Here is a 26,404-nt window from a genome sequence, read left to right on the forward strand (position 1 = left end):
CAATCTGGCTGCCAAACTTTACAATAACACTCTCAAAAATGCATTTAATGAAGCAGCCCACCGAACCACCCGACAAAAACGACGACAACCCTGGCACACGCCTCAATCCCGCTTTCTTCAGCGGTGCTTGAGTTGTGCTGAACGACTGTGGAGAAAATCGCATTTGGCTGCAAACTTCCTACATTACAAATTTATGCTCAAAACGTACAACTCTGCCCTTCACCGTGCCAAACAAGTCTATTTCACTTCTCTCATCTCCACACTATCTAATAATCCAAAACGCCTCTTTGATACTTTTCACTCCCTCCTTAGTCCTAAAGTGCAGACACCGATCACAGATCTCAGTGCTGAAGACCTGGCCACTTATTTTAAAGTTAAAATTGACGACATTGGGCATGATACTATCTCCCAGTCCCCAAGTAACATCGATCCCCTTCCCTCCCGCACTCCCTCTTCTTCACTTTCAGCCTTTGACCCAATAACAGAAGAAGAAGTCACTAAGCTCCTTTCTTCTTCTCGTCCTACTACCTGCCCTAGTGATCCTATCCCCTCACACTTCCTCCAGTCCCTCTCCCCAGCTGTCACTGGTCACCTGACTAAAATATTTAACCTCTCTCTTTCCTCTGGTATCTTTCCCACCTCTTTTAAACATGCCATTATAAACCCATTACTGGAAAAACAAACTCTTGACCCATCCAGCGCTGCTAACTACCGACCAGTCTCTAATCTCCCCTTCATCTCCAAACTCCTGGAACGCTTGGTCTACTCTCGCCTTATCCACTATCTCTCTGCTAACTCCATTCTAGACCCCTTACAATCTGGTTTCCGCACTCTACACTCTACAGAGACTGCCCTTACTAAAATCTCAAATGATCTCTTGGTGGCTAAATCGTATGGCAAATCCTCTCTCCTGATTCTTCTGGATCTCTCTGCAGCCTTTACACTGTAGACCACAAACTCCTACTTAACATGCTCCACTCTATTGGCCTCAAGGACGCTGCTCTCTCTTGGTTTTCCTCCTATCTCTCTGACCGCTCGTTCAGTGTGTCATTTGCAGGTTCTACTTCTTCTCTTCCCCTTGCTATTGGGGTTCCTCATGGATCAGTCCTAGGTCCGCTCCTCTTTTCTCTCTACACAGCACCTATTGGACAAACCATAAGTAGATTTGGCATCCAGTACCATCTCTACGCTGATGACACCCAATTATATACCTCTTCCGATGACATCACCTCTGCTCTAATACGAAACACCAGTGATTGTCTGTCCGCTGTCTCTAACATCATGTCCTCTCTCTATCTGAAACTGAATCTTTCTAAAACTGAGCTGCTTGTGTTCCTACCACCTACTAACCTCCCTAAACCTGATGTCTCCATCTCTGTGTGTGGCACTATCATAACTCCTGGGCAGCACGCCCGCTGTCTCAGGGTTATTTTTGACTCAGATCTTTCCTTTACTCCTCACATTCAATCACTTTCACGCTCCTGTAATTTTCACCTCAAAAACATCTCCAGAATCCGCCCTTTTCTTACTGAGGAAACAGCCAAAACTCTCATTGTTGCTCTCATTCACTCTCGTCTTGACTACTGTAACTCATTACTAGTCGGTCTTCCCCTCACTAAACCCTCCCCTCTCCAATCTATCCTTAATTCAGCAGCCAGGCTCATCTTTATGACCAACCGCTACACCAACGCCTCTAACCTGTGCCAGTCACTGCACTGGTTGCCCCACCACTTCAGAATAAAATTCAAACTGATTACTCTCACCCACAAAGCTCTCCACAGTGCTGCACCTCCTTACATCTCCTCCCTCATCTCTGTCTACCAGCCTACTCGGACTCTACGTTCTGCCAACGACCTTAGATTAAAATCCTCCATAATCCGAACCTCCCACTCCCGTCTCCAAGATTTTTCTCGTACTGCACCAGTCCTCTGGAATGTGCTACCCCCAGACAATCAGATTAATTCCCAATATCCACAGTTTTAAACGTGTCCTGAAAACACATATTTTTAGACAGGCCGATAACATTCCCTAATCTGACTCCTTTCCATGGCCCTCCTTTTAGATTAGTCATCAGAATAAGATTCCCTCACACTCCTTCTCTTCATGTCCGTCATACACGGATACTGGCTGGTGACCGGCTCATGCAGCTTTATGTTAGTACCCCATGTGTATAAAAGATGGCCGGACCATTGTACAGAACAAACACTGTTAAACTGTGTCTCCCTTATTTCCTCATAGATTGTAAGCTCTTGCCTGAATTGTAAATGAACTTTGTCACTATGTAATGTCTGATATGGTCTGTTTATGTTCCCTCTAAATTGTAAAGTGCTGCGTAATATGTTGGCGCTATATAAATAAAGATTATTATTAAATTATTATTATTATTATTATTATTATTATTAATAATCAATACATTATATACACCCAAAAATGATGCAATTGAAAATACAACTCGTCCCGCAAAAAAACAAGTCCTTATACGGCTATGTGGACGGAATTAAAAAAAAGTTACGATTCTTGGAATGCAACGGTGAAAAAACAAAAAATAATCCTTGGTCATTAACGCACAAAATGGCCTGGTCATTAAGGGGTTAAAAACGCACCATAAACGCACCGTGACTGCACTGTGTGGCCTTACCCTTAGGGTGGATTCAGACAAACGTGAGTGTTTTGCGCGCGCACAAAACGCTGCGTTTTGGCGTGTGGCAGCAGCATGTCAGCTCCGTGTGTCATGTTCATATGGATGCGCGGATGCGTGCTTTTCGCGCAGCCGCCATCATTATGACACTCCGTTTGGGTGCTTGTAAACAGAAAAGCACGTGGTGCTTTTCTGTTTACATTCATTCTTTTACTGCTGTTGCGCGAATAACACGCGTCCCACGGAAGTGCTTCCGTGGGGCATGCGTGATTTTCACGCACCCATTGACTTCAATGGGTGCGTGGTGCGCGAAAAACGCCTAAATATAGAACATGTTGTGAGTTTTACGCAGCGGACTCACGCTGCACAAAACTCACGGACAGTCTGCACTGCCCCATAGACTTGTTTAGGTCCGTGTGACCCGCGTGAATACCACGCGGGCTGCACGGACGAAAATCACGTTCGTCTGAATCCGCCCTTAGGCTGGGTCTTCACGCTACAGTTTCGGTGCATTTTTAGATAGAAACGATTTTGAAAATAACGCGATGTGCAGCTACGATTTCAAGGTAATCGCAGAAACAATAACGAAACAAAACCGCAGAGTGACAACCCAGCCTTAAGATACATGCTCAGTCCATGAATTTTCCACATGAGGGCAGTATTTTCCAGGTTTAACCAATAAAAGTCATGGTAGTTTTGTATTTATTTAATACCTCACACATGGCATATACAAAAGTAATGTCAATGAAAATATTCTTATTCCCAGAAAACTATTACTGACAATGCATTATTTTAATATATACTGAAAAATGTGTTATTTTATTACAAAAACAGATTGAAACAAGACTTGTGGTAAAGAACTTTTTCCAGTGTAACCATTGGTAGTAATTTAGTTGCATAGTTAATGGGGCTTTCCATAATTCATGTTTCGGGTTTTCTGCGTTGCGTTATTTGTTGATAAGGGTTTTGGGTCTGTGGACGTACATAGCAGATAACATGTTAGTGTTGCTGAAATAGGAAATGCTTATGGGTGGGAACCGAGCTCAAGGCATTTCGCAACATCCCAGAGGAAGGGAGACAGGAAGGGCTGGATGAAACACATCTTAGAAAGGAGTAAAGTACAACAGCTTGTCCTTTTACAATTTAAAAGCTGAAATAAATGAATATTACAAATATTATGATGTCCTGTGTCTTTACGAGCTTCAGCACCTGATTGATATTGCTGCAGGTCTAATAAGCTCATTTCCATTATTAGCAAACTTTCATGGTTCATTATTGTGACTTGAGCTGCAATACCAGACAGAACCAATGGAAAGGAGTGGCGCTGTTTCTGGAAAATAATTCCAGATGAACCCTTTAATGACACTCTACTTTTACTTTTGCTTTTTTACCTTTACAGTGTTGTCAGGGTTTTTCAGCATTCTGCATTTATACATTAGTTACATTATTTGTAAAGGGTCCATAAGGGCCAATGGCTGAGCAGTAGATCCCATTTTTTATATATTTTACTGCACGAGTCGCCTTTACCTATTTTGTGATGGTGTATTTCTTCTGAGGCCTGTAACTATCAGGTTCATTCGATCTCGGCCTATGCATGCAACCCATTGGCTTCTTCTTCTGGAGGGCTGGAGTGCTACAGGTCCAGACATTTTCCACTGAAATGCATTTTATTTACCATGTTATGGGAATTGCTGTGCGAAATAATTGTCAATTTAGAAAAGATATAAAAAAAATTCAGTGGTATCCCACTGGATGTGCATTCATGCACCATGGCTTGAGGACCACCTAGGGCTGGTGATAGTGTTAATTTCTGTTTTCCAGAATCTGCGGAATCTCTGCTTTTCTGTTTTGCGGGTTTTCCCCATTGAATTCAATGGGAGGTAAAACCCGCAACAAAGTGTGTTGCGACTTTTGCGGCGGAAATGCTGCAATTCCTCAGCAAAAATCTCAAATGAAAAATATATATATATTTTTTTAATTTGAAATGAATAAATAAAGCTTATACTTACCCCCTGCATTAGTCCTAGCGACGCGATCCTCTTTACTGAGAGCAGCCCGGCCTCCTGGGATGACGTTTCATCCCATGTGACTGCTGCAGCCAATCAAAGGCTGCAGCGGTTACATGGTCTATAGCGTCATCACAGGAGGCCGAGCTGCGCTCAGAAGAGAGAGACTTTTTTTTTTTTTATTGCTGCAGGATTACCGCAGCGGACATGCTTCCCGAAAAATCGCACCACAATTTGGTGCGGTTTTTCTGACAGAATTCCCTGCGGCTGATGTGTAGTTCTACGCAGCATATTGTCCTGATTCTGCCTAGTATGTTACTGCCATTAAAACTATGGGTACCCATACACATTAGATGCAAGGGAATGTCCTATGATCTAATGTGTATGGGGATGTCCCAGGTTCTGCCTGATTCTTTGATACCGCGGGAGATAAGTGCAGCCAGGTATCTGGCAGTGGTTAATTCCCCACTGCTCATTGAAAACATATGCGCGCTTGGCCAAGCCGAACGTGTATATGTATGGGGGAGTTGGGAGAAATAGCTGTCGGCAGAACAAGCGTGTAGGGGCATCTTTAGTAAATGGACACGTTATTATCAGAACGATCTAGATCTATATTTAACAACAGAAAATTAAGGACATGATAAGACATTTTCCCTAGTTCTTGTCCACATGCTGTCCATACTAATACATGCTGTGTGGGGATAGGAAAAATGAGACACTGAGTAAGGAATTCTATGTCTGTCTTGGGTGTCGGAGGAGCAGTGAACACTGGTAGATAAGTCATGACGTAATAGATTGCTTTCAGACGTTAATAACTATTAAAGTTCATCCGTGTAATATTGATGATAAGATTCTGAATTATTTTGACATCCTCTCTACATGCATCATATAATATGTTAACACAGCTGCTTTGAAGATCTGTATATAATGATTATCTTCTATCCAAGATTTATATGTTTCTTAAAAGGGTTGTCTTCAAAAAGAAGCCGATGCAGAAACAGCCGTTGGTCGTGGGTCTGTCTTCTCTTACCCCAAGCGATCAGCTGGTATCACTTGGGCAGGCTGCGGCATTTTTCAAATCTATCATTACATGCCGACCATTCAAATAAATGGCCGTCCATGTAATGCAAGGATACGCCAGGTCCGGCAGAGACACCTTTAATTATGCGTTGGGTTAATTTTAGAATTTTCTGTCTTGAGTTTTAGCAGATTTCTCTTTTATTGTTCGGATAAACTATACTTTACTATGCACGATCATCTATCATAGACATTGGATAGCTGTTGACGGAAACAAAAATTTGCATCGATAGACTTTTTCGTCTGGTAATTGCTACTATTCTGAAGTTTATGGTACAAATGGCTGATTGTGACCAATACGATATTATAATACAGCACACTTTTTTTTTTTTTGTTCATGACATTTTTATTGAAAGTTTTACAAAATACCAAGGGATATAAAAAAGCAATTATACATTAATTGACTTCCTGTCAATATAATGAGAGCATAAAAGAACTTAAAACAACATAAAGCAACATACTTTCAGTGTGGTTGCATTAAAAACTAGTACAAAGATAGTACAGAAATAGTACTGAGATATAATGGTACAAATTCAGATCTTCATAATGGTTCTAGAACTAGTAATAGAATTGCATAGAAAAATGTAATGACTTGGATAAGTAGAGTCGAGTGATCCTTAATAATACTTTACCCTTTTAGGAATAAAACACATGACACCGATGTTGGATTTTAATGGCCACAGCAGCCGTTTATTAATACAAATTATTAAAATGAAATTTGTATAACCAAACATTAAATAACCAAGAATTCCCCAAAAATTGGAATTCTTCCAAAATACACATAACAACCCTTAACAGGGTCAATATAAATAACTTCAATAACATGACCAGAGGAAGCCCTTGAGGTTACCGCCAATTAGAAAAAATAGCCATCTGCCACCACCACTTGCTTTTTTACCTCCAGCCGTAACCCGGCTCGAAGGCACCGCTCACTTCTGCAGATGGCTTTGCCCATAAAGCGCTTAAAAGGGGTAACACCCTAAAAAGCCTTCCACCTATTTTGGGGGACGCATACCCCTGATGTGACCCCCCCCCACCAGTTTTACTGACCAACCTCAAGAACTCCCCCCACCACTGCGAAATGGGCCTTGACCACCTCAAGCCCATAAGCTCCTCCACACCAACACCCCTCTTTCAATACCGTCTGCCAGGCCCAAACTCCACAAATCCATCCCCACCTCATTCAAGTGCACACCATCCTGAATCCAGTAACCCCCTACACCTGATTCCAGGTCCCTGTGCCGGACCACCACTCCTCCAATTTTTGCCACGAATGCCGACACCGCCCTATTAACCTTAATCCTGGCCTTATTCAGCCTCTCCACTGAACGGGCCAAACGCCATGTCTTTCTGGGCACAATATCCGACCAGACTATAATCAGTCTCGAATGTAACGCCCATAAGCACAGCAAGTCGTGCTTAATATCCCTCACTAAATCTCGAAAAGGGCGCACACCCAAGTCGTTTCCCCCAACATGCAACACTAATATTTCAGGAACCCAGACTAGCTGAGTATAAACTTGAAACTCTTGCAACACCCTAGCCCAGACCATTCCCCTAAAACCTAGCCAATGAAGGACAGCATCATCCCGCGAAATCCTCAGTTGGCGGCCGTCATGGCGAACATCCGCCCTCAGTGCACCCCAATACACAAAGGAGTGCCCCAAGATCCAAACCAGACAAGGGCGCGGACCTGTAAAGAGAAAAACACACACCGCTTACAAATCCCATCCACACTCCATCTGACACAGGCATAACTCACACCCCAGCAATATTTTAACAGTTTTTAAAGCAGATGAGGCCGCACGTAAGAGCGAAAACGGTTAGACTCCCATCTCCCAATACGCCTAACCCCTGCCTCATCCAAACCCCATCTCACCACTTCAGTCGCCGCCCCAATCCGAAACAAATGGGAAGAATAATCAGTCGCCCGTATCCCGATAGCCAGAAAACAGCGCTTGAACACCGCACCAAACTGGAACCTAGATAAAAATTACCCATCCTCGTGCTGTAATAACAGAACCCCAGGTAACCCCACCTGTACACCCAAGGCAGAAACGCAATGTACTGGACACATCGCCGAACCCTCAATAGCAAACAACACAATCCTCCTACCCCTACCTGTTTGATCAGTTTTTGACCTGCGCAGCACTATCTCCACCCTATCAGCGAATAACTCCACATCATCCTGACATATTCCGCCCGCACGTGACACACTCGGCGACACCAATTCGCCCACTCTAAAAGCCCCAAAAAAGGCTAACGAAAAAGCCAATCGGAACAATCGGACTTCGAAGCTCGAACTACACACCCCCACCACCGCCGTACCCAACAAGCCCAGAATCCGAAACGACACCGGCCGTCACCGGTCAACCGACACTCTTCCCTTGCGAAACCCTTTCAATGCTTGCACCGCCAAAAACTCTTTAGTCACATCTGAAACGCCATGCAACTTCATACCGAATGCCACAGCAGACACAAACTTGTTCACTTTTGCCACTGACACACCGACTCATACGCGTCCCCCAGCCAATACAACAGGGCCACTAATCTGTCCCGGTCAGACCGGACGTCCCCTAATGACCCCAACCAAAGCTCCCATTGAGCCCAGCCAGCCCTATATGCTGCCCACGTAGAACTCGCCAAAGATCGCTCAATCAACGCGTCTGCTCCAGAGAAACCAACTCCCAAAGATGATCCGGGCACACCTTGCTGATCCGATCTGCTGCCGGTGCCAACTGACGAAAACGATCCCACTGCGAGCGAGAAAGAGCATCAGCAACACAATTGTCAACCCCCGGTAAATGCACCGCCACCACCCAAGCATTCAATGACAAACAAACTAGCACCAAATGCCGCAACAGTTGAACAACCGGAGGAGACGATGCAGAGATTTTATTAATAGCCAATACCACCCCAAGGTTGTCGCAGTGAAAACGGATCTTCTTATCCCTGAGCCTATCCCCCCAAATGGTTACAGCGACCACGATAGGAAATAGCTTGAGTAGGGCCACATTTTTTGTTAGACCGTGTTCAATCCAGCTAGCAGGCCAACTCCCAGCACACCACTGTCCCCCACAATATGCACCAAAACCGCCCCCTCCCGCGGCATCTGTAAACAAGTCCAAATCCACAGAATCAAAAACCCCAGCCATCCAAAGGGACCGACCGTTGTATTGCCCCAAAAACCTATGCCACACTTCCAAGTCGGCCCGATGCTCTCCGCTCAGTCTCACAAAATGATGCGGTGCCAACACCCCAGCAGTTGCCGCCGCCAAACGTCTACTAAACACCCTAGAAAAACAGAGGAGGGGAACCTCCAGCTCACCTTGTGAGTACAAGTTGGTGTACTGTAGACTTCGCACGGATCCTCGCGTCGGCACGCGTTGTGTGAATTTCAGGAGAAAGGAGGTTTTGGATCCAGCGTAGCTGCAACTAAAAAGGAACTTGTTCCAAGTTTAATGAGAATTGTATTCAATTAAAAAGAGGTCGATCGGAATGATGTCCTCTGGTGCTGGGAGAGAAGTGAGAGGATGGAGGAAGCCTACGCGTTTCAAACGCTAGCTGCGTTCTTAGTCATGGCTGGGGACTAAACACCCTACCCATAGGCATGATCCGACATGCGAAGTTCAACTTCCCTAATACCGACTGCAGACTGCGTAACGTAACCTTTTTCAACCGAGACACCGCCCGAACCTCCGTACGCAGAGCCGTCAATTTGTCCTCCGGGAGCCTGCATTCCATCAAGACCGAGTCAATTTCAATACCTAAAAAACGAATGACCGTAACCGGCCCTTCCGTTTTGTCAGGAGCCAACGGGACCCCAAAATCTCGCATGACACCTTGCAAAGCATACAAAACATTGGCGCACACCCCCGAACCACCCGGGCCAACGCACAGAAAATCATCAAGGTAATGAATAACCGACCTTACACCTGTGACTTCCCTAATCACCCATTCCAAAAAAGAACTAAATGCCTCAAAATAGGCGCACGACAGGGAACAACCCATGGGCAAACAACGATCCACAAAAAATTCCCCTTCCCAAAAACAACCCAACAACCGTTGACTATCAGGATGAACCGGCAATAGCCTAAAAGCTGCCTCAATATCCGTTTTTGCTAACAAGGCACCAGCACCCGCCTCCTGAACCAAAACCACCGCCTTATCAAACGACGCGTACACCACTGAACACAAAACCGGATCAATCCCATCATTCACCGATGCCCCCCGGGGAAAAGAAAGATGATGTATAAAACGAAACTTGTTCGGCTCACGCTTAGGCACCACACTCAACGGGGAAACAACAAGATCAGCCACAGGTGGTTCTACAAAAGGTCCCGCCATGCGACCCAAGGTCACTTCTTTATGCAATTTATCCGACACCACCCCGGAGTGTTGATAAGCGGACCGAAGATTCCTACAAGTAACCGGAACCTCATAAGGAGGGGGAGGAATCACAAAACCTACACGAAAACCATCTGCAAGCAACTGCGCCCCAGCCCTATCCGGATACCTACTTAGAAAGGGGGCCATCCTTTCCAACTTCACCGGCGTCACCCCCTTGACCAGCTGAACCCCCTGCTCCACCTCCCTTCTTGCCTTTTCGCAGACATTTTGACGCCCCATGGGACGACCCGCTGCAATGGGAACACACGTGCTTGAACTTGCATGTGGCCCCAAATTTACATTGGCCGTCGTTAAACTGCCAGCAAAAACCGAGCTTGGAACCAGAAGAAAATATCTCCACATACTCATCCGTCCAAATGCGCTCACGCACCTCCTGTTTCAGATGCGCCCCCAACGGGCCCTCAAAACACACATAGACCTCAACCTGCGCTCTATCATCCAACCGCACCCTGTCACCCTCCTGTATCCCCTCCGTCTGTACCGACACCGCCACAGCCCCCCCATAGCCCCCGACCAACGCTCTATCTGGAGGCTGCCCTACCACCGCCGGCACCGCCGACCCCCCCCCCAAACCGCAAACGGACCCGCACCCACCGATACCTGGGCCTGCGACCCATTCAATTTTTTGACCAGCTCTCGCAAGCAGCCCACTAGATCAGCGAAACCACTACCGCCCCCCCCCCCCTCTGGAATACCCGCCGACGGCCGCACTGCCCGACGCAACCCCCGCACCCCCCGACATGCAAGGAGTAGAAAAAGAGACAGAGGGAAAACACCCACCTGGCTGCTCAGGCACTGTGATCCCACCAGCCGGACACACTTGAACACGCCGAGGCTCCTCAACCGCTCCTTCTTCCAACGCAACCATCATCCGCGACCGCTGCCCACACCCACAGTGCGAGCACGGAGATCCTTGACCAGATTGTCCGGAAGGGCCGTCCTCTCTAGAAGCCCTGATGCTGATAGGGCCAGCCGCCTGCTGGGGGGAGGGCACGCCGTGACCTGCGAACAGGCACGGCATCTGAGGAGCCGGCATCAGTGATTATCCCTTCACTAGCCAGAGGGCTGAACAGCAGAGGACTGCCCAGTGCTAGATCCAACACTACAGGGGACGACAGGGAAGACACCGCCCCACCCCCCTCCCCGGACCCCGCGCAATGTGAGCGCCGAGGCCCAGCTGTCGGCGGCACAGCCATCACCACCAGCCTTGTCACCTCCGTTTCTAACCAGCCTGCATCCTGGAGTTCAGACGCCACCCGGAGCCGCTCCACAAGACCCTCAAAGGAAGACATCGCGGACGAAGACAGTAAGTTCCCCGACGCTGCAAACTGTTCAGTGTCACTGCTCTGCTTGTTAATCTTCCCGCTGTCTCCCTCGTACTGAGGAAAACAGCGGGAAGCCGCGCTACACACCCCTTACTCCTCCCCAACCCCTCTCCTTCCCTCCCCTAACCACCGCTATGATCCCATTAACTCCTTACTAACCCTTTCCCTCCTATCCTGTCATGGCGGCCTCCCCTTATGTCTTGTCGGCGGCAGTGCGGCCGCTCCTGGATAGAAATTTAGTTTATTTAAATAAACCTGTAAAGTGCTGAATGAGCTATCAAGCCACAATCTCCACCTAGGCAAAATTTGGGGATTTTTACAGTTGGCACCAGCATACATTAGTTCATGCCAGCAATTGTCATCATTAATACCTTTAATTATTATTTTCATAGTTGGTAGAAAGTCTTCCTTCCAATGTTGGGCAAGTTTTATTCTTGTGGTAATCAATGTGTGTGCAAGGGTATGTTCACCCGCTTACTAAAAAACTTCTGAAAATACAAAGCTGTTTTCAAGGGAAAACAGCTCCTGACTTTCAGAAGTTTTTTAAGCATCTAGCGTTTTTCGCAGGGTTTTTACGGCTGTTTTTGGAGCTGTTTTTCTATAGAGTCAATGAAAAACGGCTCCAAAAACGGCTCAAGAAGTGACATGCACTTCTTTTTCAAGGGCGTTCTTTAACGCGGCCGTTTTTCAAAACGACCGCGTAAAAAAAGGGCCCGTCAGAACAGAACGCTGCTAGCAACACCGCAGAAGAAATGCCTCCCGATCTGACCCCCTTAGACTTTTATCTTTGGGGTCATCTGAAGGCAATTGTCTATGCTGTGAAGATACGAGATGTGCAGCAACTGAAACTACGGATACTGGAAGCCTGTGCTAGCATTTCTTCTGCTGTGTTGCTATCAGTGTGTGACGAGTGGGAGAAGAGGGTTGCATTGACAATCCAACACAATGGGCAGCACTTTGAACACATTTTATAAGTGGTCAGAAACTCGTAAATAACTCATGAAAGAATAAAGTAACGTTAAAACAAAGCACACCATTGTTTTTCTTGTGAAATTCTCGATAAGTTTGATGTGTCACATGTCCCTCTTCCCATTGAAAGAACTAAAGTTGGATACAAAATTTCCGACTTCAAAATGGCCGCCATGGTCAACACCCAGCTTGAAAAGTTCCCCCCCTCCCATATACGAATGTGCCACAAACAGGAAGTTAATATCACCAACCATTCCCATTTTATTTAGGTGTATCCATATAAATGGCCCACCCTGAAGTTTGTTCGCTTGGAAACTGTTTCATACCCACACCAAATAAAGCTAAGGCCGGGTCTGGTGGTATCTGTGCTTTACATAGCTTAGTCAACATATGGAATACCTTTGCCCATAGAATATTTACTGTAGGGCAATCCCACCAAAGATGGAAGAAGGACCCGTCAGTAGATTTGCATCTCCAGCATAGATTGTAAAATATAGGAAACATTTTTATGTAATTTTACCGGAGTGAAATACCAGCGCTAAAATATTTTTCTGCCATTCTCCAAGTAAGTGAATCTATGAGGATTTAGTGATTAAGTTGAATGCTGATATCCATTAGTCATCGGATATATTTAGTTTTAGATCAGGCTCCCAAAGTTTTTTTTAATTGGGAAAGGGGGTCATTACTATCCATTTTTATTAATTGGTAGCATTTTGAGATACCTCTCTTGCTCAAATTAGTGGATTCTAACCAATTATTAAAAATACTAGGCGGAGTAGGATTGAGTTGGGGGAGGCACATCATGCAATAAATGTCTGATCTGTAAAAATTCTTTATGTGATATGTCATATTTATTTGTCAAATCAGAGAATGATATTAAATGGTCATCCTGCCAAAGCATTCCTATTTTAATTACACATTTTTCTTTTTCTTTTATTTTTTTTTTCTTCCACAAGGTGGGAAGTATTAAAAATTAAATAATAATTTGACATGTTTTCCTATGTTGGCCACCAGAGGGAGCACTTCCCAGAATTACAGCAAGGTGAATCAGGCAAAGCAGCTTGACTTACAGCTGCTGTAAATGTGGGAGGGAGACTCATCCCCCTCCGTATTTTTGGATACAATCCAGGAAAAGGTGTCTTTAAATTGCTAAGCATTAGCATTGTCCAGCTCCCATTTTGGCAGTGCTTTTACAATGGCAGCTGGCAGACGCTATAGGACACTCCAAAAGGCTAAGAATGATGAAAGTCAAGAGGGAGACCCTGTGGTGAATGACCTTTCAATTGACAGGTTCGCACAGCGTGTATTTGACACGTTTTTTAGTGCATTTTACGTGCCGAAAACCGCATCAAAAAACGCTTGATTACGCTTTTCATTTACATAAATGAGAAAGCGCACTGTTAGAAACCCGCTTTTTTTTACACACACATTTTTTTTAAAAACGCATTGTATAAATAAAGAAGTGTTGAGTCAATTCCTTTGGACATAAAACACACCAAATGTTCCCATTTTCATTGGCCAAAAAATTTGCAAAAAGCGCACACAAAATGCATCAAAGAACACGCAAAAAAGAGTCAAAAGCTTGATTAAGCTTCCCATTTACATCAAGGGGAAAGCGAGCCGTTAGTTTTTTATGCAAGCGTTTTTAGAAATCGTGTTGCGTAAAACAGAAGCATTGGATCAATTCTTTGGATCATAAAATGCGCCAAATGTTCCCAGAGTCAGTGGGAGTCCTAAATACATGCCCAAAAACGTGCAAAAAGCACACACAAAAACCGCAAAAAAAACGCTAAGAAAATGGAAGTGTGAATGGCCCCATAGAAATGAATGGGTCAGTGTGCTATCCGTTAAAAAAACGGATAGCACACAAGCATTTCACTGAAGTGTGCTTGAGGCCTAACTTTATTTTTTTTGCAGTTTCCGCTGGACCTATTGGACTACGTCGTAGATTCGGTGGACTACTGCGATGATCTACATTTTTTTTTTTTTATAAAATGGTTAATGAGGATTGTGTGGGGAAGTTTTTATTTCAATAAAAATATTTTATGTCTCTGTGTTTTTTTAATACTTTATTAGAACATTAGTAATGGCAGTTGTCTGTTTGACAACGTCCATTACTAAGGTGGGGTGTAGCGTCCATGGCCGCGGACTGCCGTTCCTACTCATCCCTCGGCGGCCGCGGCCATGGATCTGTGAGTGCTGGCCGGCATCTCCTTCCTAGGAGATGCCAGCACTGACTTTCGCTCCACTTGGCACTGTTCCGTAGGGTGCGTGTGCACGCTCTTGCCCGGTCTTAAAGGGCCAGCGGGCACATATGAATTATATTTTAAATATACCCCTGTACCCACCGCCACCAGGGGTATCAGGAAGAGCCGGGTGGGAGAGACCCCATGTTTTAATTTTTTGAAAAACAACGTGGGGTCCCCCCATTTTCATAACCATCCAGATACAACACAGCAGCAGCAGCCTAGCATTACAAGGGTGGGAAGGGCCACGGTTTTTGGCCCTTCCCAGCCTCATAATACCAGCCTGCGGCCGCCACAGTGCCCGACCATCACAACAGATGGTCGGGTACTGTATTGTTAGTGCTAGACTTTTTACTGGCTAACACTAAGCCCTGCCTTAGTAATGGACGTTGTCAAACTATTTTTATTGAAATAAAAACTCCCCCACACAATCCTCGCTAACCATTTTATTAAAAGAACAAGAAAAACGTTGATCATTGAAGTAGTCCACCGAATCTACTATGTAGTCCAATAGGTCAGACGGAACCTGCAAAACAAAAAAAATAAAGTTACCAATATGAAAAATTGAAATACTAATACTCACCTACAGCGACTTCTGTCTTTTCCCATGCGCCACAATAAATACTAGAGGTCCCCACAAGCACCCTACACGCACCCCCCCCCCCACGCACACGCCCACGCAAACCATCAAACAACGCCCCCACAAGCACCCTGCACACAACCCCCCTCCCACAGGTACCCCTCCACCAGCACCCTGCACACAACCCCCCCCCACAGACAGCCCCACCAGCACCCTACACGCACCACCCACAATCACCCTGGACACAACCTCCCCACAGACACCCCCCACCAGCACCCTGCACGCACCCCCCACAAGCATCCTGCACACAACCCCCCCCCACCAGCACCCTGCACACACCCTGCACACAGCCCCCCACAAGCACCCTGCACACAATCCAACCACAGACACCCCCACTGACACCCCCCCACCAGCACCCTGCACGCACCCCCCACACACACGCCCACGCAAAACATTACACAACCACCAAGTACCCTGCACACAACCCCCCCCCCCCACAGTGGGGGGTTTGTGTGGGGGGGTTGTGTCTGTGGAGGGGTTATGTGTGCACGGTTGCATGTTTGGGAGGGTTTGTGTGTGTGTGGGGGGATGCTCGCCGCTGATTCTTCAAAACAGCTAATAAACAGCTATAAAGGATCAGCGGCGCCACTCACAACCCCCACACTCACAACCCCCACACACACAACCCCCCCCCCCACATACACACACACAAACAACTCCCCCCTGCCACACACACGCACACATACACACACACACACACACACACCTTACCTGCATTTGGCCAGACTTCACCAAAATGGCACCGGCTTTCCCCCTACAAACCAGCTTCCAGGCTGGGTCGCTCTGAACTGCGCATGCGCAGTACAGAGCTAGACGGCAGAGGCAAAGGATAGTTACATAGTACAGTGGAAAAAAAGACACATGTCCATCAAGTTCAACCAAGGGATGGGAAAAAGGAGGGGAAATATTTCTACACATTGACATAGGAGGTAATATTTTTTCATTCTAGTAAATTATCTAAGCCTTTTTTAAAGCCATCTACTGTCCCTACTGTGACCACCTGCGGTAGACTATTCCATAGATTCACAGTTCTCACAGTAAGGCCTGATTCACACGAGCGCTGCGCATCTCGGACATGAAAAACTGCAGTTTTTCACGTCCGAGGTGCATCCGTGCTCAGCGCTATGGGGCGCGATGTCACGCATCCCCCATAGTGGAGAGTCTATGGAGGGATGCGTGATGCGCGAAAAGAACGGACACGTCCTATTTTCGCACAGACCCTTTACACGGTCCGTTGAAACATGTTCATGTAAATAAGGCCTAAAGAAGGCTTGTCGCCTCTGAAGATTGAACCTTTTTTTTCTCCAGACGGAGGTAGTGCCCCCTTGTTTTTTCAGCGGGTTTTACATGGAACAGGATGTGCCATTAATATATTTATATAAGTTAATCATGTCCCCCTTAGTCATCTTTTTTCAAAGCTAAATAGGTTTAATTCTTTTAATCTTTCCTCATAACTTAAATTCTCCATGCCCCTAATTAGCTTCGTTGCTCTTCTTTGTATTTTTTCCAACTCCAGGGCATCCTTTCAATGAACTGGAGCCCCGAACTGAACTGTATATTCTAGATGAGGCCGCACTAATGCTTTGTAAAGTGGTAATATTATATCCCTGTCCCGCGAGTCCATGCCTCTTTTAATACACGACAATATCTTGCTGGTCTTAGAAGCAGCTGATTGACATTGCATGCTGTTATTTAGTTTATAATCTACAGGTACACCCAGATCCTTCTCAACAAGTGACTCCCCCACTGTAGCACCCCCTAGGACATATGATGCATGCAGATTGTTGGTACACAGATGCATAACTTTATATTCATCTACAATAAACCCATTTGCCAAGTGGATACCCAAACACTTAGTGTGTCCAAATCAGCTTGCAATTTATGAACATCTTCCATAGACTGAATCTTCCATAGACTACATAGTTTGGTGTCATCTGCAAAAATAGAAATAGTGCTATCAATCCCATCCTCTATATCATTAATAAACGGTCCTTGAGCCAATTCTCAGTCCAATTACAAACTATACTTTCAAAACCTATAGTCCTTAATTTACCCATTAGATGTCTATGAGGGACAGTGTCAAATGCTTTTGCAAAGTCAAGAAACACTATATCCACAGCGGCCCCTCTGTATAGGCTTCTGCGCACCTCTTCATAAAAACAAATCAGGTTAGTTTGACAACTTCTGTCCTTAGTAAAACCGTGCTGGCTGTCACTTATGATACTATTTTTTGTCACATAATCCTGTATATAGTCCCTCAATAGCCCCTCAAACATTTTTCCCACAATTGATGCTAAGCTTACTGGTCTATAATTTCCCGGGGAAGACCTAGAGCCCTTTTTTAAAATAGGCACCACATTTGCCCTGCGCCAGTCCCTTGGCACTATACCAGTCACTAGAGAATCTCTGAATATAATAAAGAGTGGGATAGAAATAACTGAACTAAGCTTTTTAAGAACTCTAGGGTGTAACCCATCTGGTCTCGGGCCTTGTGTACATTTATTTTATTTTATTTAGCTTGGACCATATCTACAGGGTGGGCCATTTATATGGATACACCTTAATAAAATGGGAATGGTTGGTGATATTAACTTCCTGTTTGTGGCACATTAGTATATGGGAGGGGGGAAACTTTTCAAGCTGGGTGTTGACCATGGCGGCCATTTTGAAGTCGGCCATTTTGTATCCAACTTTAGCTTTTTCAATGGGAAGAGGGTCATGTGACACATCAAACTTATCGAGAATTTCACAAGAAAAACAATGGTGTGCTTGGTTTTAACGTTACTTTATTCTTTCATGAGTTATTTACAAGTTTCTGACCACTTATAAAATGTGTTCAAAGTGCTGCCCATAGTGTTGGATTGTCAATGCAACCCTCTTCTCCCACTCTTCACACACTGATAGCAACACTGCAGAAGAAATGCCTCCCGATCTGACCCCCTTAGACTTTTATCTTTGGGGTCATCTGAAGGCAATTGTCTATGCTGTGAAGATACGAGATGTGCAGCAACTGAAACTACGGATACTGGAAGCCTGTGCTAGCATTTCTTCTGCGGTGTTGCTATCAGTGTGTGAAGAGTGGGAGAAGAGGGTTGCATTGACAATCCAACACAATGGGCAGCACTTTGAACACATTTTATAAGTGGTCAGAAACTTGTAAATAACTCATGAAAGAATAAAGTAACGTTAAAACCAAGCACACCATTGTTTTTCTTGTGAAATTCTTTTCTTTAGTTTGATGTGTCACATGACCCTCTTCCCATTGAAAAAACTAAAGTTGGATACAAAATGGCCGACTTCAAAATGGCCGCCATGGTCAACACCCAGCTTGAAAAGTCCGTCCCCCCCTCCCATATACTAATGTGCCACAAACAGGAAGTTAATATCACCAACCATTCCTATTTTATTTAGGTGTATCCATATAAATGGCCCACCCTGTACATTCATCCAATTCAGTATATCCACTGATATATTAACAGCTCTGGCACCGGCTACATCAGCTGCTCTTTCTTCTGTTGTACATACAGAGCTAAAGAACCCATTTAGTAACTCCGCCTTCTCTTGATCTCCTGTGACCAACTCCCCATTACCACTATTTAGGGGTCCTACATGTTCAGACCTTGGCTTTTTTGCATTCATATACGTGAAGAATTTTTTTGGGATTTGTTTTACTATCCTTGGCCACGTGCCTTTCATTTTGTAATTTTGCTGATTTTATTACATTTTTGCAGATTTTATTAAAGAGGCTCTGTCACCACATTATAAGTGCCCTATCTCCTATATAAGGAGATGGGCGCTGTAATGTAGGTGACAGTAATGCTTTTTATTTCGAAAAACGATCTATTTTCACCACTTTATGAGCGATTTTTAGCTTTATGCTAATTCGTTTCTTAATGCCCAAGTGGGCGTGTTTTTACTTTAGACCAAGTGGGCGTTGTACAGAGGAGTGTATGACTCTGACCAATCAGCGTCATACACTTCTCTCCATTCATTTACACTGCACTAGCGATATAGTTATATCGCTATGTGCAGTCACATACACAAACACTAACATTACTGCAGTGTCCTGACAATGAATATACATTACCTCCAGCCAGGATGTGATGTGTATTCAGAATCCAGCTTTGTATCCTGTATACAGAGCAGCTGTATCTAGCCCTGAAACCTCTCAGGTCCGTGGCACACGACGCAGGATCGGGCTGTTACCGATCACATCTAAGTTCATAACTTAGATGTGATAGATTACAGGTGGATCCTGTGTGTCAGAGAAACGCAGGACTCGATGACACTGAACCCGTCAGTCCCGTGGACCTGACAGACACAGGTTTCAGGACTAGATACAGCTACTCTGTATACAGGATACAAAGCAGCTGTATCTCAAAAAGTAAAAATAATTTTTAATAAAATGTAATTACAAAGTTGCACCAAACACACTGATAGACCGTTTTATTAAAAAAAAGAAGAAAAAAAAAACAAAACCATTTTAAAGGTGTACATAGCCTATAAGTTTTACATTAACTAATAAGATATTTGTAAGCCTGGAATGATATTTCTGAACCCCCAGTCTATACATACATACATACATACATACATACATACATACATACATACATACATACATACATACATACATACATACATACACTACCGTTCAAAAGTTTGGGGTCACCCAGACAATTTTGTGTTTTCCATTATATTTATCAAATGAGTTGCAAAATGACTAGAAAATATAGTCAAGCCATTGACAAGGTTAGAAATAATGATTTTTATTTGAAATAATAATTTTCTCCTTCAAACTTTGCTTTCGTCAAAGAATGCTCCATTTGCAGCAATTACAGCATTGCAGACCTTTGGCATTCTAGCTGTTAATTTGCTGAGGTAATCGGGAGAAATTTCACCCCATGCTTCCAGAAGCCCCTCCCACAAGTTGGATTGGCTTGATGGGCACTTCTTGCATACCATACGGTCAAGCTGCTCCCACAACAGCTCTATGGGGTTGAGATCTGGTGACTGCGCTGGCCACTCCATTACAGATAGAATACCAGCTGCCTGCTTCTTCCCTAAATAGTTCTTGCATAATTTGGAGGTGTGCTTTGGGTCATTGTCCTGTTGTAGGATGAAATTGGCTCCAATCAAGCGCTGTCCACAGGGTATGGCATGGCGTTTCAAAATGGAGTGATCGCCTTCCTTATTCAAAATCCCTTTTACTTTGTAAAAATCTCCCACTTTACCAGCACGAAAGCAACCCCAGACCATCACATTACCTCCACCATGCTTGACAGATGGCATCAGGCACTCTTCCAGCATCTTGTTCTGCGTCTCACAAATGTTCTTCTGTGTGATCCAAACACCTCAAACTTCGATTCGTCTGTCCACAACACTTTTTTTCCAATCTTCCTCTGTCCAATGTCTGTGTGCTTTTGCCCATATTAATCTTTTCCTTTTATTAGCCAGTCTCAGTTATGGCTTTTTCTTTGCCACTCTGCTCCAGATTCTCAACTAGCTCAAAGGAAGATCAGTTTTATAGCTCCTCTAAACAGCAAAACTGTTTACAGCGGTGCTAACATAATTGCACAAGGATTTTCAAGTGTTTACTAATCATCCATTAGCCTTCTAACACAGTTAGCAAACACAATGTACCATTAGAACACTGGAGTGATGGTTGCTGGAAATGGGCCTCTATACACCTATGTAGATATTGCATTAAAAACCAGACGTTTGCAGCTAGAATAGTCATTTAGCACATTAACAGTGTATAGAGTGTATTTCTGATTAATTTAATGTTATCTTCATTGAAAAAAACTGTACTTTTCTTTAAAAAATAAGGAAATTTCTAAGTGACCCTAAACTTTTGAACGGTAGTGTACATCCAGGAGTTATGTGAATGCCATGTAGTTATAGAAGAAGATAGAATTGAGCATGTGATAGAAGTTATTTATCAAAACGGAAAGGACCTCGGACGATTGTGCAAAGATAGGAATTTCCAAATCATTCAGAACTTGCTATAATAATAATGTAGCGAAGTACTCCACCCATAATCTACATGCTTCGGTGATCTGTAATTTACAGATCTTCCAGCAAATTATAACTCCTACAGTTGTTTGTAGTGGCCTTAAAGGGAATGTGTTGCCAGCAAAACATGATTTTTTTTTTTTTTGTTAAACAATTAGTGTGTAGGTGATTAACCATTGTTCTAATTTTTTTATTTTTTTTCACGAGTCAGGAAATATTATAAATTGGATTCAATTGGATTCTAATTTATAATATTTCCCAGTGCTGGTCACTAGATGGAGCCATTCCCAAAATTGCAGCATTGCATGTGGTAAAGCAACCACATTGCTTTATGCTGCAAAATTGGGTAAAAATCCCTCGCTCTAGTGAGCTCTCAGCATCCCCCCCTCCTTTATCCTGGCTAGTGCCGGGATAAGCGAGGGGATTGAACGGTCTAACCTCCTACACTGTGTGTCGCCATTTTTTGAGCTAACACACAGTGTAGTAGGTTTACATACAGTAGTAAACACACACAAACACGAACATACATAGAAATCTCTTACCTGCTCCTGCCGCCGCGGCTCCCTCCGGCCCGTCCGCTCCGTCTGCTGCCGCTGGTCCAAGTGCACAAGTCCGGAAGCCGCGACCGGAAGTAGTAATCTTACTGTCCGGCCGCGACTTCCGGTCCACAGGAAAATGGCGCCGGACGGCGCGCATTTCATATTGGACTGTGTGGGAGCGGCGCATGCGCCGTTCCCACACAGACGGCGTACATTGAAGTGGATGGAACGGGCCCCGTTCGCAGTCCCTATGGGACTGGAGCTGCCGTATTCCATGTCTGTATGTGTCGTTAATCGACACATACAGAAATGGAAAAAAAATGGCAGCCCCCATAGAGAAGTAAAAAGTGTAAAAATAAGAAAAAGTAACACACAAACACACAAATTAATCCAAACGTTTTTAATAAAGCACTAACATATTTAACATATGAAAAAAAAAATTGTGGTAACACTGTTCCTTTAAAGTGACAGGTTACCATTTCCGTGTGTTTGGCCATTTCTGTGGCTGATAATTGTACTGGTTACATTTGTGTTACCAATCTAAGTAGTAGTTTTGTTTGCATGTAAACTAGAGAATCAATTTTAAGAGCCATATCCCAACGTTTAAAAACCCGTGTATCCTCTCTTTCTGTCAATATGTCCTAGATTTGCCATTATTCCAATGGAATACTTCTGTTGTTCTCCCTGTTAGATATTATTTACCATGTAACATCAACATTTATATAGATGGTAGATTTCTTGGTTCCGCCAAATTTCTGTGAATTTCTTCTTTTTTGGAGGGTTCACCATTAGGTGAACTGCAGTTGATAGTGTTGTGGAAAAACTTTTCACGTATAAGTGGTGTCCAAAGCTTCAAATAGAAATAATCTTTCAGAAGGACATGAATATACTTATCTCTAAATGAAGCTCGCTGAATACAGTAAAGTTAATAAGACTGACAAGTGAATACTATAATCGTAGGTCCTCACAGCAGACTGAAAATTGCCCTCATTCTTTGGCCAAAAATGCTGGATCAGCTGAGCCCCCATTAATTGTCTCAGGACATGTATTTAATGCCAGCGCTTGAGGGTGGCATCACTCCTACTATTAGTTCTGTCTCTGAAAAAATTATTGCAAAATAAATGGATTCTTCTTCAAGCCAATATTTCAGCCTGGTGGAATAATTGATTCCAACCCTATCTGAGGCCGAAGAACACACGAGTTTAATGTATCCAACCCAATAAAGCAGAATATATTTCTCTGACATTTTAGAAGTGATCCCTAGTTTTCGCCTATACTAACCCAGTGACATACAACGGCAACATGTGTTTAATGTGAGATATTAATATTATGAATTCCTCGGTGTTCCAGATTACTACTAGATTCACAAGGGAAAGACAACTGTTATTAGCCAATTTTAGCAATGTGCTCTGGCAGCCGGCTACAGGGCCGATGAGCCAATTTTTCCATGGATGCAAAACTAATAAGCAAATTGCGGTTTTCTGCTTTCACCTCTATAGTCCAGGGTGCTGACAGTCGGGGAGGTCGTGTCCCTGGGAGACAAGGCATGTATAACACTGATATCTCATTTTAAAAGCTCATCTTGTGAGGTCAGTTCCTGTTTGTTCCATAAGCATCTGACCTCTGACCCTGAAGTAGGCAGTTCAGATTGTGCCGAGTGAGGATTTGTGACTCCAGGAAAAGTGCGGCTGAGTATTTCGCAGTTTGCTTCCTCTGATTTTGGGAATCGTGTGTGCATTACAGTATCACATGCTCAGACTGTTTCTAAAGAAATCTCCATGCACTGCAAGTTTTATACAGCCACAAGTGGATCCAGGGCAGCTGTGGTCAGCCTGTGCTTGACTGTGTCGTGTATTCTGTCTGGAACGTTGAATCACACTTGCTCTATAACGTGGGAATAAAATTCAACGAATCGCTTCACTTTGTTCTCACGTTTTTATTCCGTTAGCCAATATTTAACCCTGTTATGATCTTTGTGTAAAAAGTTATCCCTTATCTCTGGGTGTACTACATATATGTGTATGGAAGCTCCTATAACAACTCTATTTCCTAATGTTATAATACACTGTGCTTACTCTATCTATGTCATCTCCCTCTCTCCCTCTGCCTCTCTCTCTCTCTCTCTCTCTCTCTCCGTCTCCCTTTCTCTCTCTCTCTCTCTCTTTTCTAGGCCCAAAAAAGCAACTCCATGAAAACCAAAGCTGACCAACCAACCCCCAAGAACCCCAGCAAACAACTGATTTTGCTTTGAAAAGATGAAGCTTTTAATGCTGTATTACATGGTGGCCATTTTGAGGTATCACATGGATGGCCCGAATCTGCCAGAGCAAGAGACGCTGCTTATAGAGGAACCTCCCTATATAATGCCCGTATGTCCTAATAAGGCACATGGACAAAGGTCCAGATGGGACAACCACTGTTTTGTTGATGTAGTTATGTTAGGGCTTATTTTTTGCATCAAAACTTAGCAGGTTTTTTGCACCATTTTAGAGCACATATGATTTAGTGCTTAATTTATATGAATTTATATTTTGGGAGGGGTAACAAAAACAGCATTTCCTCCATTGATTGTTTGTTTTTTACACTGTTTATTGCACTATACCTAATATACAGATACCTAATATGCAGGCATAGATTCCCCTTTGGCTCACCAATAATAATTGTTTGTAATCAGCAAAAATCTGAAAAAAATTTGAATGTAATTCCTCTGAATTCAAATGCCATAAATGCCATTTATGTATTAGGTTAGTAATTATTTTATTATTTTTCTATTAGGCACTATGGGGGCATTATACACGGTGTGGAGGGGACGATATGGTCCAATATACTCAATGGGGCAGCTGTGGGGGCATTATACTGTGCGAGGGCAGCTATGGGGGCATTAGACTGTGTGAGGGCAGCTATGGGTGCATTACACAACTTGATGGACATGTGTCTTTTTTCAACTGTACTAACTCTGTAACTATGTAACTATGTAACACTGTGTGGGGGCAGCTATTGGGCATTATACTGTGTTGGGGCAGCTATGAGGGCACTATTCTTTGTGGGGGTAGCCATATGGGCATTATCCTGTGTGGGCAGCTATAGAGACAATATACTGTGTGTGGAGACACTATAGGGGCATTATTCTGTGTGGGGCCAGCTATAGGGGCATTATACTGTGTGAGGGCAGCTATAGAGGCATTATACTGTGGGGGCAGCTATGGGGGCATTATACTGTGTGGTGGCATTATCCTTTGTTGGGGCAGCTTTAGGGGCATTATACTGTGTAGGGAGGTGTTTTAGGGGCATTCTACTATGTAGGGAGGCCCTATGGTAGCATTATACTGTGTGGGGCGACTTTAGGGGCATATACTATGTAGGGAGGCAATATAGGGGCTTTACACTGTTTAGGGGCAGCTTTAGGTGCATTATATTGTGCAAGGAGGCACTATAGGGGCATTATAGTGTGTGGGGGCAAGTAACGGGGCATTATGCTGTCTGGGGGCCACTAAGGGGGTCATTATACTGTGTGGGCGGCCCACTGGAGTGGGGCCCACTTAGATGTGTTTCATTTTCCTGTGCTAAACCCCAAGCTACGCCTCTGATGGTGTCAAGAAGGGTCTGTGGACCCACTGGGCCATACCACCTTAGCGGTAAGGCAGCTAGCCAACAGGGCGCAGGTCAGAGTCTATAGTTATATAGGGTACTTGTGGCAGCACGGACAGTAGTTTGGCAGGAACTAGGCAGCAGGTAGACGTCAGGCGTGGAGAAGCAGGACAGGCGTGGTATCCAGCACAGCACGACTACAGCTAAGCATGGCACTAGATCAGGATACAGGTACAGGAACAGGAAACACTTGGAGCAAGAAACACTAGGGGACCATTTGCACAGACAAACTATAGGGAACACAACAACGCTCAGGCATAGAACTAGGGGGCTGGACCCCTCTTATAGTCTAGGGTACTCACGGGTCAAAGTTCGTCTATGAGATCCGGTACGCGCGCTGCCCCTTTAAGAACGGGCACGAGCGTGCGCGCGCACCCTACGAGATCCGGCAGAGGTGAGTGGACGCGAGCGCTGGCGTCTCCTGAGGAGGAGGCTGGGGCCAGCGCTTGCCGACTTGTGGTTGCGGCTGTCAGGGGGAAGTTGGAGCTGACAGCCCGCAGCCACGGACATTACAGATGGCCACTGATGGATGGGTCGGGTCACATTAACCACCATCAGCGGCCATAGTCGGGTCTCAGCGACGCACTTCAGCAGGATAGCATGAGCCTGTCCCCTCCCAGGCCTGCACAGTTATTGTTGTTTTTAATGTTGCAGGAACTTATTTTTCGAATGGAGCTAAGTACCGGCATCAAGCTACGAATAATGTTGACATACGAAATGGGGCTAAGTACGGTAGTGAGGGGTCCCAAACAAAAGTCTTGCCCAAAAGTGTGTGCCGGCCTCAGAAAGTTTGGGAACCACTGATGTAGAGTACTTTTTTTAGCTGCTAATTTCGATCCTGGAGGGAGACCCAATGGAGCTATCTACAGGGAGGGGGGGGGGTGTTTGTAGTGC

Source organism: Rhinoderma darwinii, chromosome 2 (assembly GCF_050947455.1).
Source record: "Rhinoderma darwinii isolate aRhiDar2 chromosome 2, aRhiDar2.hap1, whole genome shotgun sequence".
NCBI classification, from domain to species: domain Eukaryota; kingdom Metazoa; phylum Chordata; class Amphibia; order Anura; family Rhinodermatidae; genus Rhinoderma; species Rhinoderma darwinii.